Source organism: Triturus cristatus, chromosome 8, assembly GCF_964204655.1.
Source record: "Triturus cristatus chromosome 8, aTriCri1.1, whole genome shotgun sequence".
Taxonomy (NCBI): Eukaryota; Metazoa; Chordata; class Amphibia; order Caudata; family Salamandridae; genus Triturus; species Triturus cristatus.
The window spans coordinates 517,938,358-517,953,913 of NC_140591.1; positions in this window are offsets into that span (position 1 = coordinate 517,938,358).

A 15,556-nucleotide genomic window follows, 5' to 3' on the forward strand; every position below is an offset into this window, starting at 1 on the left:
AATCCTTTCTTCTCTGAAGGCAGAGAGTGTCTGTACCCAGCCAAAACCAGTTCTGCCCTCACTGGTGCAGCTTCCAGGCAGGAAGTGGAGACAGCATTATTAAAGGCAGACCAGACCCATTCAGGTGAAAGGAAATCTCCTCCCCCTACTCTAAATGCAGCTCAGGTTTATTCAGCCCAACATTGACTCATCAGACTTCTGGAGCCACTGCCCCTCTCCAGCCCCAGTCTTCCAAAAGCCAGACATGCAATACGCAAACCTAGCAGAGGCACAAGGAATGGTTAGGCATGAAACCCAGTGACCAATTTTCCTCGTGAAATTTTAGGGATTAAACAGCTCCTTCCCTATATCTCTTTATGCTTTGACCTGAAATGAATGATTTGTTTTTTTATATCCTTCAAATTTGCAAATTGTGGAATACATTTACTGCTCACAATTGAAGCTACTTGATTTTAATAGATTCCCAGGGAATTAACTCATTGTTATGTATCTAGTTCCTACTTTACCTTACTGTAACGCTTCAGCACTTTCCTGTTCTTAAATTTATTTTTAAGGTAGTGCAATCACGTCAGAGTGAGATGTAATCCCTGAAGCTATTTCCTGGTCCTCACAACCATTAACTCCATCTAAAATGAGTATGAAGACTCGAACAGTGCCAGTACTTACAGGAAAGAGGAAGTGGATAAAAAAAGAATAACCAATATATTTTGCTGGTCTGATAGTTCGGCTAGCAGGTTCTTCACATTGGTTCCTGTTTTTGTCACTTTGACATGCTTCTGTGTACATCTAACAAACTGAAAACGTTGAAAAGTGGTAGTATTCTGATGAAAGGTGTAAGAGAGAATATTTCCTTGACCTTTAGTCAACAGTAGACTTTAAGTCCACAGTCCTGGCAAAAGAAGAACATGGAAATAGAAACATTTTTCTACTGCAGTGCTCATATGAAGTCTTTTTCCTTTCAGGTCCTTCAGAAAATGTCAGTAATTATGATTCTCAAGCAAAGACATCCATGGAGTTAAGTAGTTCTTCATATTAATTTTATGCATGCACCTCACCAATTTGAAGCAACAGTTTCTCTGTTCCTAAAGTGTCTTTTCTTTCCTTTTACAGGTCTGCAGGATCCTCCTACAGAGCAGTAAAGCAGAGTGAAGACATTAACTAACTTCAGGGTTCATAAGAGGCATGAGACCAGGCTGGTGATATGGGTTCCAAGCAAATACTTGAATTCCAAGTGAGGCTGAAGCAAGCCGAATGGCAAGAAGACGAAGAATCAGCAGGAATCCGTAAGAATGGCACGTGTCCGAATTTCAGGGTACTGAACTGCAGGCATGTCTTTGATCCCAGCCACACTTGAATGACAAAACCACGAGCTTTGCATTTTTCAGGATCGTGTGGATACTCGATGCACAGGAAGTGGTTAAAAAATCTGGACTGCGTTCTGCGCAATGATCCTTTTCTTGTTCACAGCTCCATTAGTGTGCTCAGGGAAGAGCTTTTTCCCATCTTCTAACTACTGGTTGGAGATTTGGTGGACATAAAAGTTTGAGAGGGTTTGCTACATTTAGAGCTGGAATGTTCAGACAGAGTTCTAGTTGTCTTTGTTTGAATGTAATTTTAATTTATCAGTTATCGGGTTTTGAATATGAAGCATCAGGGAGTCTGGATAGGGAAGAATCCTGTTCATCTCTATGGCACCTTCCCCCTGTTACGGGACACTATCCTTGTGGCTCATGTGTGGTGTGCCCCCTGACAAAGATTACCAAGAATATCACCTTCCCTAATGGGTTTACTTGGGAATGCTGGAATCATACCAACTGCAATACCCCTAATTGTATATACTTGATCACTTGTCCATGCAACCTATCCTATATAGGGATGACCACGAGACCGGTTAAAACGAGGATCATTGAGCATAGAAGCAACTTCCGGTGCAAGAAAGTAAACACAAAAATGACCACACACTTCAATGACAAACAACATTCCCCGGACTCGCTACAGTGGATAGTCCTGCAATCTAGTAGGGACATTAACAAGAACAAATTGTTCCAGCTGGAACAGAGGTGGGTGATGAGGCTTTCAACTCATAGGGAAGGGCTAAATGAGGAGATCCCATGGAGTAATCTTTGATGACCCCACACAACCCTAATAGGCCATTTATCCCTTGATTGCACTACATATGATTCAGTTATATGCCCCGTGTTTACATTGCAAGATCAACCACGATATTCTCACGGGTGATTTTCCAGACGCTACCTTGCTATGTTTTTTTACCGTGAGCTGAATCTGGCTGACGCTGTTGTTGTGTTTTTTTCAACTTCCCTCTTACGATTGGCTGTTGACTTTTAATCCCGCCCCCTCATGTCCGGGGATTGACAAGTGACGTCCTACTCCCGTGCCGCACCCGGAAGTGGAGTGCGCTCCCCTGACTCTGCCCGGGCTTCACCTCTACGGTGATTGGCTCCGGTTTCCTTTTTATGAAGCCCATCAGCCATTTGGCATCGTCCCCCGAATCGGATCGGATGAAGGGTAGGAGCAGCCGTTTCCTCTAACAAGGGAAGAAGTAAGTTCTTGAATGTGCTCAACGCCATGTCAGTGTTAGACACTGACTTCCCCCGATTATTCCTACCGCCAGGTGCGGTTTTTAAAGGAGTGGGCTCACTGTAACTAGGCGGTAACGCACTGCGCCCTGGGTTTATAGTTTCTCCACCTCACGGGACCAGCTTACAGCCCGGGTCGTTACCTACCTATATACAAATACTACCATCTGGTGTTCCCTATATTCTACGGTGGGTGCGGTCCTCATGGGTGACTAGTTTAACCTAATAGGGATATAACTTAGGAGTCCATCTGGGCTGTTTATCATAGCGTGTGTTATGGCTATACTATTCCTGATATGGGTGACGACGGTTTTGAGTCCATTCCAACAATGTGTTATACCGAGAACCTTGGTCTGTTTTTATCGGTAACTTGAACATCGGATGTCCCCACTTACTGTTACTTTCATTTACTAAGCCATTTTTATCGTCTACATACCAATGCTGTTTTTTTGTTTATGTACTATGACAGAATACTGTACTATTCAGTGTTTTAGTCCGGCCCTGATTCGTTGGAGTCCCTTACGCATCACTATGGGGTGAGTTGATAAGTGACCCATGGCAATTGTATCACTAAACGCTCCCCGGGGCGTGAGGAATTCATTTTCTTAATGAGTTATTGGTGGTCTTCAGAATAATTACATATATGCTACTTCTGCAACAGTTTATATTGTGCACACTTTTTGTACTGTTCACTTTATTTTTAGTACATGTGTGAATTCTTCACAGCACTATTCGTCATCACAATTGTATTCGAGTGTATCACGAGTGCTGCCTGACATCACTTTAAGGGTGCATAGAACATGAGGCTTACTTATTATTATTTTATGTCGTTTTATTTTGTACCTGTTCTGTTTATTCTCTCTTTCAGGTACATATAGGTTTTTCTCCAACTTAAGTAACCACTTATTAGGGTGCTGTATCAGTGGTAAGTGCTAAATAGGTGCTATCACTACCAGTAAGTGTGTGAACTTTCTTTTTGTTTTGTCCTGATGAATTGCGGTTTAATTAACCATAGCAAGAAACATGTTGACCTCTTATAGTGCCAACCCTATTACCTTGCAGTAGGGAGGCGCAACTATGTATTTTTAGTCAAGAGTGGGACCCTGTTGATTAAATTTTGGTATTTTGGGCCCCAGCTACTTGTTTTAAAATTGCACTTTTGAGCACACTTCACATAGGGCCCTCACCCGCACTACACCAACCGGCTTAAAAGGAAAAAAGATCTCCATCAAAAGGCCCCGATAAGGGCGCCGATCGGGGATTGCAGCGCCGCCCCGATTCGGAGCAGACCTGATGATGAAGCATGACATCTAGCTGGCTGGATGTGTGAGGGTCTTTTTCCTAAAGGAGGAAGTTTCTCCTGATTTCACTGACTTCCAGTTTATAGTAGGCCTCCTTCTTCCAGTCACATCCGCTAGGAATTGACCACCATCGTACCACATCCACCACTGCCAGCACCCCACGGCACTGCCGGTCCACAGACTGCCAAATTACGAGTAGTCAACAGGGCTGGTGGTGTGGAGACAGGGATCTTGCAGCCGTGATAAGATTTATTCCAAATATATTGATGCCTGTGAGTGCGTTTTCACTGCATATGTGTCGGATGCACACATATGCATGATATATGTGGAAAAATACGATATACCCATAACCGGGGTTCAGCCCATATGTGGGCATTCCTGATAATGGGTATATTGTAAAAAACGATTCATCTGTATATTGCTAAAAACAGGGTCGTGATCCTTGGGGTGAAGATCCTGCTGTCAAGGGGGGATCTGGCTACAGGGATCCATGTCGGACTCTGCCAAGGAGAAGAAGAAATCAGTGAATACGCACCACAAACCTGTCGTCACTGCCACCTTTAAGCAGGCGGATCAGGCCACTCATTATATGCTCAGCAGTGCAGCTCCCCAGTACCCCCCTATGGCAGCTGCTTTTTCCCAACAGCGGACCCGGCGGTCGGTGGTCTGATGGTGGCCTCGTGGTCGAGCTGCAGTCTTCCCTAAGCCAATCCACCAAACTCATAATACGGTGGTCGGACTGCTGAGTTCTCCACGCTTGGACCGCCACCATCCATACTGCAGTCCAAGGGACCACCAAACTCTGAATCCTTAGAGTTAAATGTTCATAACATTTTTATAATCCATGTTCAACAAAGCTGTAGCGTGGAAGGAATTTACATCCTCTACATTCTTATCTTTGTTAAGGAAACATGTTATTATCAGTTTTTTAAGGGAAGGTGGAGCTTTTTCTCCTTTGAGAATATGATTATAAATGCTCTGTTAATGGGTTCTTTAGATATTTAAGCATAGCAGAATAGCAGAATATCATTCAGCCAGACAACCATCCTCTCCTGGGGCTTTACATTTTCAGAGCAATTTCATCACCTTTTCTAGTTGTTCAACTTTTATTGTACCTATAAGATTAAGAACCAGGTCTGGTGATAATGACAGAATTTGAACTTGGCCTAGGGAGTTTCAGATATCTTTTCTGAGGGATTTAAGTCTTCCTCATACATTTTGCTGAATGTTCTACAAAGATTGATTCCATTTTCTGACTATCCGTAACCAATGTTCCTGTTGTAGATTCTTTCACTTTGGTGACATTGCTCTTGGTTGCGAGTGCTCTCCTTCTTCAAGCTAATAATTTGCCACTGAACTCTCCCTCTTCATAAAGTTGTTGACCAAAGGTTTGTAAGTTTATGACCTCCTTTGCAAATAGAATGTTCTGTAGTTCCATTTTAGCTAGTGCTTGGTTGACACAATTCTGTCTACTAACCAATTGATGAAGTTTAGCCTCAACGAATTGAAAAGCCTTTGTCCGTTCTGAAGGCAACCCACAACTATATTAAAAAATCCAAATTAAATGTAAAAATTTACAAACGAAAGTAAAAACATATAAAATTATTATTATAATGCTAATACCTAAAATATAATATATTTAATATGTATTAAAATAAGTAAAAAATTATACTTAATACAACTATATTGAAGTAAACAGTGTTATATCCAACCATATTTTTAAACAATTCTTTACATAACAAAATTATATTCTTAACTTTTATAGTCCAGTCCTTGATATTTTTGACTCGACAATAGTTTTGACACAATATTGTTGCACTAAGATATTTATGAAAATATCGACTACTGCAGTCTGAGAATGATATTATCACTGTCTGAACAGACTTCTTCTGGAATCTGATCAGAAGAAGTGGGAAGATTTTCCTCAGAAATCACAGAACAGTTACACATGAAGTGGTATCTTTAGTTGCTTCCGGTTTTAGTGATAGCTAGAAATCATTTATGACAACCCAAGTTCCTAACCCTGTCTCTTGCAGCCAGGGCTTGTCCTATGTTTCTTGACCACCATCAACTAGACCAGATATCGTAACTGTTGCCTAGCACCTGAACTTCCGTCTTTGCTGCATTTATCTGAAGTTCATTCTCCCTGAACCATATTGCTTCTGTAATCATAAAATATTAAAAATGTGCCTATGCCTTTCCCCTGCCTCCATCTAGCCTCATAATAAGTTGAGTATCATCAGCATACCCTTGAAGTGTAAAACTAAAAGAGCAAGGTAGTGTCCCCAATAGATTCACATAAACATGTGTGGAGCTAGTGGAGGAACTCTGTAGCAATCCAAATGTAATCTTTTTAGGTGTTGATCTGAAATTGCCAAAGAGAATTCCTGTAATCTGTCTTTAAAAAAGGACTGAACCCAGTTCAGGATGGTGGTGTCTCATACGCCACCGTGTCCAGGCGATGGAGGAGAATCTGGAGAGAGGCAGTGTCAAAGGAAGCTGACAAATTCTGTAGAATCAACAAATCTGATTTCCCTTAGTCAAATTGTAGGTAATCCAAAACAGAAACAAAAACACTTACTGTAAAGTAGGCTGGATTGAAGCCAGACTGTGGTGAGAAAGAGTGATTTTCACCAAATTATTGGATAGCCAGACATTTGCTAGATACCCAACCACCTTTGTAGAAAACAGGAGTAGGGATATTGTTCGATAGCTGGAAAGCATAGAGTGTTCAGTGTCTTTCATCTTCAGTAAAGAAATGCCTGGCATTTTCCCAGTGTGTTGGCGCCTGTCTAGTCTTTAATGACCCACTGACTGATAAGTTGAGTTCATTTAACATCACTAGCCAAGTGGATGGTCACCCTTATAAGGAGGGGGATACAGTTTTAAGCTTAATAGGAGGATTCTCCACCATCATATCTGAAACCAAACCAAAAAACTTCATAGGTTTTGTCTCCTTCAGGGAGAGCTGACATTATAATTGGAATTAGTAGTGTCTAAGTGTGCTGTGGTGGCAGTGGTTCTAATTTTCTCTATTTTATCTTCAGAATAACCTGATAGTTGATAACAGAATTCATGTGTGGTTGAGCCAGAAACACTTACAATATGGAAAGGCCAACTTTTTTACTAAACTCTAAGGGGGAGATTTACTAAAAATTCACGCAGCGCAGCCGCCCGCGAGGCTGTGCTGTGTTGCACAACAGTGAGGGAGCAGTAATGCGCCATATCTTTAAAGATATGGCTCTCTCCTCCCCTTTCCCTTCTGCCGGCGCTGATTTCAGCTTCTGTGCACCATGCACACACCTTAGCGCTGCAGCGCTAGGGTGTGTGTATGAGGGTAGCATAGGTTTTGTACAGTAAGGGTAGCCTTCCTGTACGAAATACTATGCTACACATGAGGGAAAGCTTTTCCCATTGTGCATGTGTACTGCACAGTGCAGCACACATTCAAAGTCAGAAAAGGAAGGTGAAATGAAAGCATTTATCCTTCCTTGCACCTAGTTGAAAAGGGCGCAGTTTTCCCACGCTAAACCCAATCTACTGTTTTTATTAAATTGGGTTTAGCGTGAGAAGCCTTGGGTGTGGTTGCATAGGAAATGCATGCTCCACCCTTGGTATGCTGCTTGGCATTACATTTATGGTATTTTCAGCACGAATTAGAAAGGAAAGATTTTTTCCAGTTTGCGTCTCTTTTGGGACATGAACACGGCACAAATTCTTAGTAAATCTCCCCCAAAATGTCTAAGGTGGTACACGAACCATTAATTATTCTTTGAGAACTGTCCCCTTTAATAGCACTTGTATATGTTTTTAACACAGCTGTGTTCATAGATTCAGCATAAGTATAAAAACCTCTCCTCTAGGCTCTGCTTTTCGCAATCATTTTCAACCGAGCTAGACTATTAATAAATAGGGGTGGCCGGAATTTGCGAAATCCACTTTCGCAAATTATCGCGAAAATGTTTAAAATTATCACAAACAAGCGGAAATATCGCGAAGATGCGGAATTTTTTTTCCCGAATGTTCGCGAGATTTTCTGCATGGTTGCGGGTCGCCAACTTACCCATGTGGTTGCTCGCGGGCGCGGCCATCTTGTTTTGAGTTGTCTCGCGGTGCATGATCGCGAGAAGAAAGACGTGATCGCGCGACGCATGACGTCACTGCGGGCACGAACTGTCGCGAGACAGTGCAAATGGCTAAAAACAATCCAACATCTCATGGAGAAAGCGACTGGATCAAGAAAACTTGTCCGCGAACGCAGGGATTCAGGTAAGGCGATCGCGCGCGCGCAAGAATGTATTATTTTACAGCGCGAGCAAGAAACAAATTATCGCCAAGCTGCGGAAAGCGGAAATTTTGACATTTTCGCGCTCTCCGCGAACCGCGAAAATGTCAAATTATCGCAATTTCCGCGAACGGAACGAAATTTTGCCCAGGCCTATTAATAAACCACAATGCATTTGTTCTTGACTTAATCACTTTCTCTGAGGCAACTTTATCTAGATGGCAGTTGCTTGGTAACTTTAAAGATTGAATTAGTCATTTTAGCCTAGACATTTTTGTGTTTCACATTTCTAGCAAAATTAAATAATACATAAAAGTGGTGGATTCACAATGCAGGGTAACCCTGTTCTTTGGCAATTTCTTGAAAGGAGGTTGCATTTTCATCTAAAGTATGGCTAACTTTGTGAACAAGACTTTACTTTTTATTGTAGTCCAAGCATCATGCAACCTTCTAGAATTTCCTTTTCTTTAGTAGAATTTAAGTCCTCAACTCACAAGCAAACATCTCCTGTTAGCAGGAATTTAAGTCACATGAGGACGAATGAAGAGGTATGCTCAGTCAGTGAGATGGGAAAAGTTGGATCAATCCTCTGCCCTCTATAAATTAATGCATATGTTTCTGAATCATTGCTGGAGAAGCTATTATTTACTAGCATTAACTCACTATTGGAGATCAGTGCACAACTCATCGGAGGGACTAAATTTAGGGCCCAATTTAAAATGTGGTGGTCAGGTAGTCCTCTGTCAGGGAGGCGTTGTAAATTACTCCATTGCACTGAAGGTCCCAACGTCTACATTTTGAAATATCTGTTGCTCCTGCGGATATGTAAAGCATTTACAGGACTCGCTGTCAAGGCAGATCCTGCCTATGTATTGTAACACTGCCATACCGCTCCGTCAAACATGATGGAGCCCTACGACAAAGTTATCATTTTTTTATTTTCTAAACCAAATGGCAAAACATGATTGCGGGATAGGTGGCATTTAAAAGTTTTCACTGGCCGTTATCGCCAGGGTTTCCTTAGCTGTGATGGGCAGTGAAAATTGGCCTGTTAGCCCTCCCATGTAAATTTGGTGGGCATACATACAGCTACTCCTTTGATTGCCCTTATTAGGATGAGCTGTCGGATGGGTGTAACCATGGTAAAGACGGATTAGCCTTCGCTGTCATTAAAGCAAAAGTCCACCTGCATTTAAATTGGGCTTGAAGACCATTAGGTTGTCAAAAAGGATACTCCGTCGCTGTTGAGATGAAGTACCCTTTCCACCAACATATAAATGTGGCCTTTAATCTTCAAACTGATGGTTACTCCACTGCTCACCTTTTACTCCCGGTCTACATGCACTACTTTAAAGTTACTTTGATTGCCAATTCTCAAAGCTGGTCCTGAACAGTACTTATGTCAGGTTTCTGTGTCAAAAACTAAATTCAAATTCTGCGTTGTGATTTGTTTTTCTGGCAACTAACCATTTTTAACTACAGAACCACCACTTCACATCATAGCTTTGATAGGTTGCCCAATCCTTGTGGGAGACTGTCTTGTTCAATCCTCTTGGTTATTTGTCTTACCTAGTAGTAACAGTAGCCTTGATGTCTTGGCCTGGTTAGTGGGATACCGCCTCATTTAAAGTCTGTTAACAGGTTATCAGCGTGTGTACTTTTAGAGGGACAGAGCTTTTCATTCTGCACCTGGCTGAAGTGTGGGTGTGTGCCTGGCTAAAGTGTGAACAGTCTTGCCCATGGCTCGCCACTGAGACTTCTTCCACTAGGTGCAGTGAAGTAAGCACAGGACAACAATCTCCAGGAGAACTAGACCACTGTTTCTTAGACCAGATTGACCCTGAGAAACCAAGATCCTATGGGAGCAACGTAGTGCCCAAACATGAATACATATATCTAACAGTGCTTTTTACACCCTTTAAAAAGTCCTGGGGATTCTATGACAGGTATTCCCTTAATGTGTAAACGTTAAAGCCGACCATAAATGTGTTACCAAAACTGTCACCATAAGTGTGAAGAATAAAAGGTCAAGTATAAAAGCAAACAACCTCATACTAATAGTGTGAAATAGCCCACCAAGTATCGACTGTGACTCCTGCCTCATTAAATAGGTGAAGTGTGGCAAGCAGAGTACAGCAGCGCCCAGAAGGACTAGACCACTGACTCTCAGAACACCCAGGATCTGAGAAACCAACATACTGTGGGAGAAATGTGGTGCATAGGCAGTATTAAAGTGTCAAACAGTGCTTCTGATATACTGGATTGTCCATGGGAGTAAATCAAAAGATGCCACCTTAAGGTTCACAGAATAAAATAAATCAAGTTTCAAAATAAACAGACAACTTAATACTAAATAAAGCAGAGAAACCCTTCAAATGTACTTGAAAGTAATCTTGAACAGTTTATGGTGCATCAGACTTATTATGTTTTATTATCAAATGGCTGTTGGAGGAAGCCTTTCTCCAAACTTTTGTTTTAAGTATTGAAGTACACATGCTTTTCTACCACCATGCTTAATGGACTGCAAGTATGTGTTTTTATCAGATAATATGCTACACTGACAGGGCTCTGTTAGGTTTTGCTAACCATTGACTGAGTATTTACTGTGCCTTTGAAAGCAATAGTACGGTGTAAAAAGTCCCCTCTATTTTTAAAGCATGCATTGTGCACTACCAATGTCACTTTCGCCCTCACTCTATCAATATTGCCACAGAGTCATTCCATAATGAATGTATTCAATGACTGGCTACTTGAAGTTACCAAGCTTCTTCTGACTGCTTAAGAAAAGGGTAGGTGTTTTGCATGTATAGATTATTCAAACAAATGGTATGGAATTCACATCAAAGAAGGTCAAGTAACCATGTCTAACTCAACACTAAAACAATCTGATATATAACTATAAAAAAATATGAGTGTTTCAAATTAAAAGTAAAGCTTTATGAGCACGTATGAGCGGCTTAGCATTACACTATAGCCCTGCCAATACATTTTAAAGGGAAACAGCGTGTTCCAGTTTCAATTGAGTGATACTGAGGACATGGACGGTAGCAATAAAAGGAACATGGTATACAGAACAAGCATTGACAAAGCCAATATGTCTCACCTTCGCTTCTGGGCACTGATTTATTGGAGTTGCCAGTATTCTTTTCCAGCTTTAGCGCCTATCAGCTGTGCGTATGCCTTTTGGCAAAGTTGTAGAGCAACGGTCAGATTCTGTGCAGCATGGCCGAAAGTAAACAAAAAAAGGCGCAATGCTGCAGCTGCAGTGGCTGCATCATTTTGTAGGTGTGTGCTTGAATCATTTCGTATGCATACCAACGAAATGATGAGGGTGCCATTCTTTTCAGTACCATTCTGAGGTGGATTAGTAAATAAATAAATTGGAAAAGAAGCGCAAATGTGCATTTTTAAAAGTCAGAGGGGCCAGCAGAAATTTGTGGTTTGGTCCTCTCTCAATAAAACATTTTTTTTTAAAGAGGGTGGTTTACAGAGGAGGGGGTGAGGTGAGCAAGAAAGAGTGGGCATGGGAGGACACAAGGGAGAGCAAAATGGCATGCAGGGTGAGAATCACATGAGCAAGAGAGCAGCACAGAGAGTGGTGGAGGCAGTGGACCTCTCAGCTCCATTTGACAGTCCCACACTGCACACTAACCCGCAGACTCCATGAAGCAGGTATCTAGAATAGGGCCCTTGACTGGATTTGCCATTCCTCTCCGGCGGAATGCAGCGGGTCAGACTTCCCCCTTTCCTCTCGGAACCCAGAGTGACCACCTGTGGAGTCGCGCAAGGATCCTTTATCAGCCCCACCCTCTTCAATGTCCACATGGCTCGCATCCATCGTCAGATCACATGGACTCAACATCGTATTGTACGCCGAGAACACCCAACTCATCCTCTCCCTATCCAACATACCCAAAATCTCCAAACACAACTTTCAAGAAGGAAAGGAAGCAGTTGCCAAGTGGATGAAGAACAACTGCCTACAACTAAACAGGGACAAGACCAAAGTACTCATCATGGGCCTACACCCCGATGCCTGGAACGACACCTGGAGGCCCCCTGCCCTCGGGAACCCACCCTCCCCCACAGACCACACGCGCAACCTCAGAATCATCCTGGGCTCTGAACTCAAATGGGCTGCCAGATCAATGCTGTCACCTCTTCCTGCTACCACTTACTCATTCTCCTCCAAGAGACTTTCAAATGGATTCCCCTTGAACACAGGAAAACAGTCACCCACGCCCTCATCAGCAGCAGACTGGACTACAGCAATGCACTCTATGCTGGGATCAACAAGAACCTTACCCGCAAACTCCAGAACATCCAGAACACTGCCGCAAGGCTAGTCCTCAACCTACCGCGCCCCTGCCACATCAGCCATCACCTACAGGTACTACACTGGCTCCCTGTCGAGAAGAGAATCACCATCAAGCTCCTCTTCCGCGCCCACAAAGCCCTCCACAACACTGGGCCAGCCTACATGACACACCGCCTCTCGTTCTACGCACACCAAAGATCCATCCACTCAGCCCAGCTCTCCCTTGCAACGAAACCCCGCACCAAGTAGACCAGAACAGGAGGACACTCCTTCTTCTTCCTCAGGCCCAAGGCATGGAACGCCCTCCCTCTCCACCTCTGACAGACACTTTCACTGGCCAAGTTCTTGAAGGAACTCAAGACCTGGCTCTTCGATGAAGCACCGTACCATTCTAGAGCCATGCACTCACCCCCAAACCCCCCCAGCGCCTTGAGGCCCTTTATGGGTGAGAAGTCGTGCTTCACAATACCGCAGTTATGTTTGGTGGGGGAGAAGCTCACAAGAGAGCTTGCAACATGAGAACAACAGTTACACTGAGTTTAGGGGCAGTGACATTTGTCAGGGATGTGCGACATGCAAACGAGGGAGAGAGCTGGAAAACACATGCACTCTCATGGAGTGCTTAAGCAAAATGAAAAAAATGAGCAGTGGAAGACGAAAAGCCGACCATTCAGAGAGATACTAAAGAGACTATGCACAGGAAAAGTTGGTGGGGGGATTAGATGGACAAGCTAGAACAAGGAAAGCCATTGACTAAGAAGCAACCAAGTGACAAGACAACTGATGGTAAGCAATGGGCGAGCTGTAAACTCCTGTAAGTTCTTGGTAAGCCCAACATAGTTTTAATACCACCAAATAGCTTATGCTGTTTCATAGGCTCAAGCCAAAGACGGGATATTGTGTATGAATCTGCTCATTTGTATGTAATGGCTGTACATGGCCTTTAATGGCTCTACTTCATTTATTCAGCTGTACTAGAGCATATGAGGTTGCACTAGCCATAAGAAGGCAGTATCTAAGAATATGTTTGTTGTCCTTATGCATATGAGGATACATCAAGCACAAAGGGACAGCAGTGGGCCTATGAGGCTATACCTAGTATGTGATTCCTGACTCTTGACATGTGAAGCTGTACTTGGCACACACGTCTGTACTTGGCATATGTGGAAGAGCATTAGCATTCATACTGGACCTGCTCAATGCTCAGAGTAGATGGTCATACATGCCTGCAATTAGCACATGATATCCCTATATATATCCTGAACCCCATGATATGAGAGCTGAAGTAGACATATGGTGCAGCAACTGGACATAGACGTCGGTATTTGCAATTCTCGTATGTAGCCAAACAGGATATGGCATTCAGGGTTGGACTGCCCAAAGGGACTGGTCTTACAGATGAGTGTATGGCCATTTTCTGTCTGTTTGTGGACATGTTTTATAGACTGATGGGCTGGTTTTTACTGTTTATTTCTCTGATATTACCAAAAACATATCCTGCAACAAGCTCAATGCATGCAGTATCTCATAGAATGCAAAACACTGTTGAACATGTTCTTTTAAGTTTTACATATCCTGGTAGTGAAAAACTCCTAAATTTGTTTTTCGTTACTGTGAGGCCTATCTTTCCCATAGCATTAACTTTGGGTTACCTTGTTACATTTAAAAAGTACCTACCTTTGTTTAGGAGTAGGTAAGATTGTCATTTTTACACTCAAATGAATTGTAACTTAAAACTGCGCCTAATGGCAAAGTAGGATTTTAAATCACAATTCTGAAAATAGCACTATTAAAAAATTGCTTTTTCTCATCTGGCACGAAGCCCTGGAAAGCCTTGCTGCACAACTAAAAGCTTTATCTGAACCAATGCTGAGTAACACAAAGCCTTGCTGCACAGCTGAAAGCCACTTTTTTTTTTAAAAGTTGTAATTTTTCCGTCCTAACCATTTGGTGTCTGAAGTCTGTAGCCTGGGTCAAATGACTAGGAGTAGTTAGCAGTTGATCTTTGTGTATTCCTCCCAATGACACAAAGCGGAACTAGGATTTGTCACTGCGGGTCATACTGCCAGGATGGGAGGGGCAAAGCTGTGCACAGCCCCAATTGCAGGTCAAAGGAGCTGCCTCAGTACACTCACAAGGGACTTCACACTGCTTTTTATCAACACAGACATCCTGGAACCAGGGCCGAGTGGAAGGTAAAAGCGGAACCAGATGTGTGTAGAAGTCTCCCACTTCAAAGCTGGCACCAGGTATAAATGTTGAACCCTAAGACCCACTCTTCAGTACATGCCTGGACTTGTGGACAGTGCAGAAGAAGAAATGCCCTGCTCCCAGATGACTGCCCTGCTCCCAGAGGACTGCCCAGATGCCTGAGGTCTGCCCTGCTCTCTGAGAAGGGAGATTGGTCCTGCTCCCTTCATGCCATGCTGAGGGACTCCAATTGTCAGTTGACTGACCTCTTGTATGGAGCTACAGGACAACAATAAGCTCCAGAGGCCTCCCTGCAACTGCCCACCTAACCTGCTGCACTGGACCTGCCTGGACCTGCTACTAGACCCGTCTGAGCCCTGTTGGCCTATGCAGAAGTGAATTCCTGATTTCCAAGAGGTGCCTCCCCAGGTCTTGGCTACTTGGCTGGCATCACAGAGAACTCCTCTTGGCCTATTTAAAGGTTCCATCAAATCCAGTCGAAGTGCTGCAAAACCTCACTGCACAACTGAAAGCTTCACCGGAACCAACGCAACGCGCCACAAGACCTAGCCATACAGCTGAAAGCTTCACTGGAACTGGCACTGTGTGAAGCAAAAGCCCCTCAAAGCCTCTCTGTACAGCTACAGGCTTCATCTGAACTGACCGCCAGTGATGTGAAGCAAAGCCTCATCAGAACCAATGCTGGACAGGGTGAAACCTCGCAAAGCTATGCCGCACAGACTGCACACTAAGGACATAAGGTACAATACTCTGTCAGCCATATTTGGTCCGGTACCTGGACTATGCTCCATCGTAGTCAGCCTTAACTTGTAACTTTTTTCCGGGCCAGTGTGGTCAGATAATC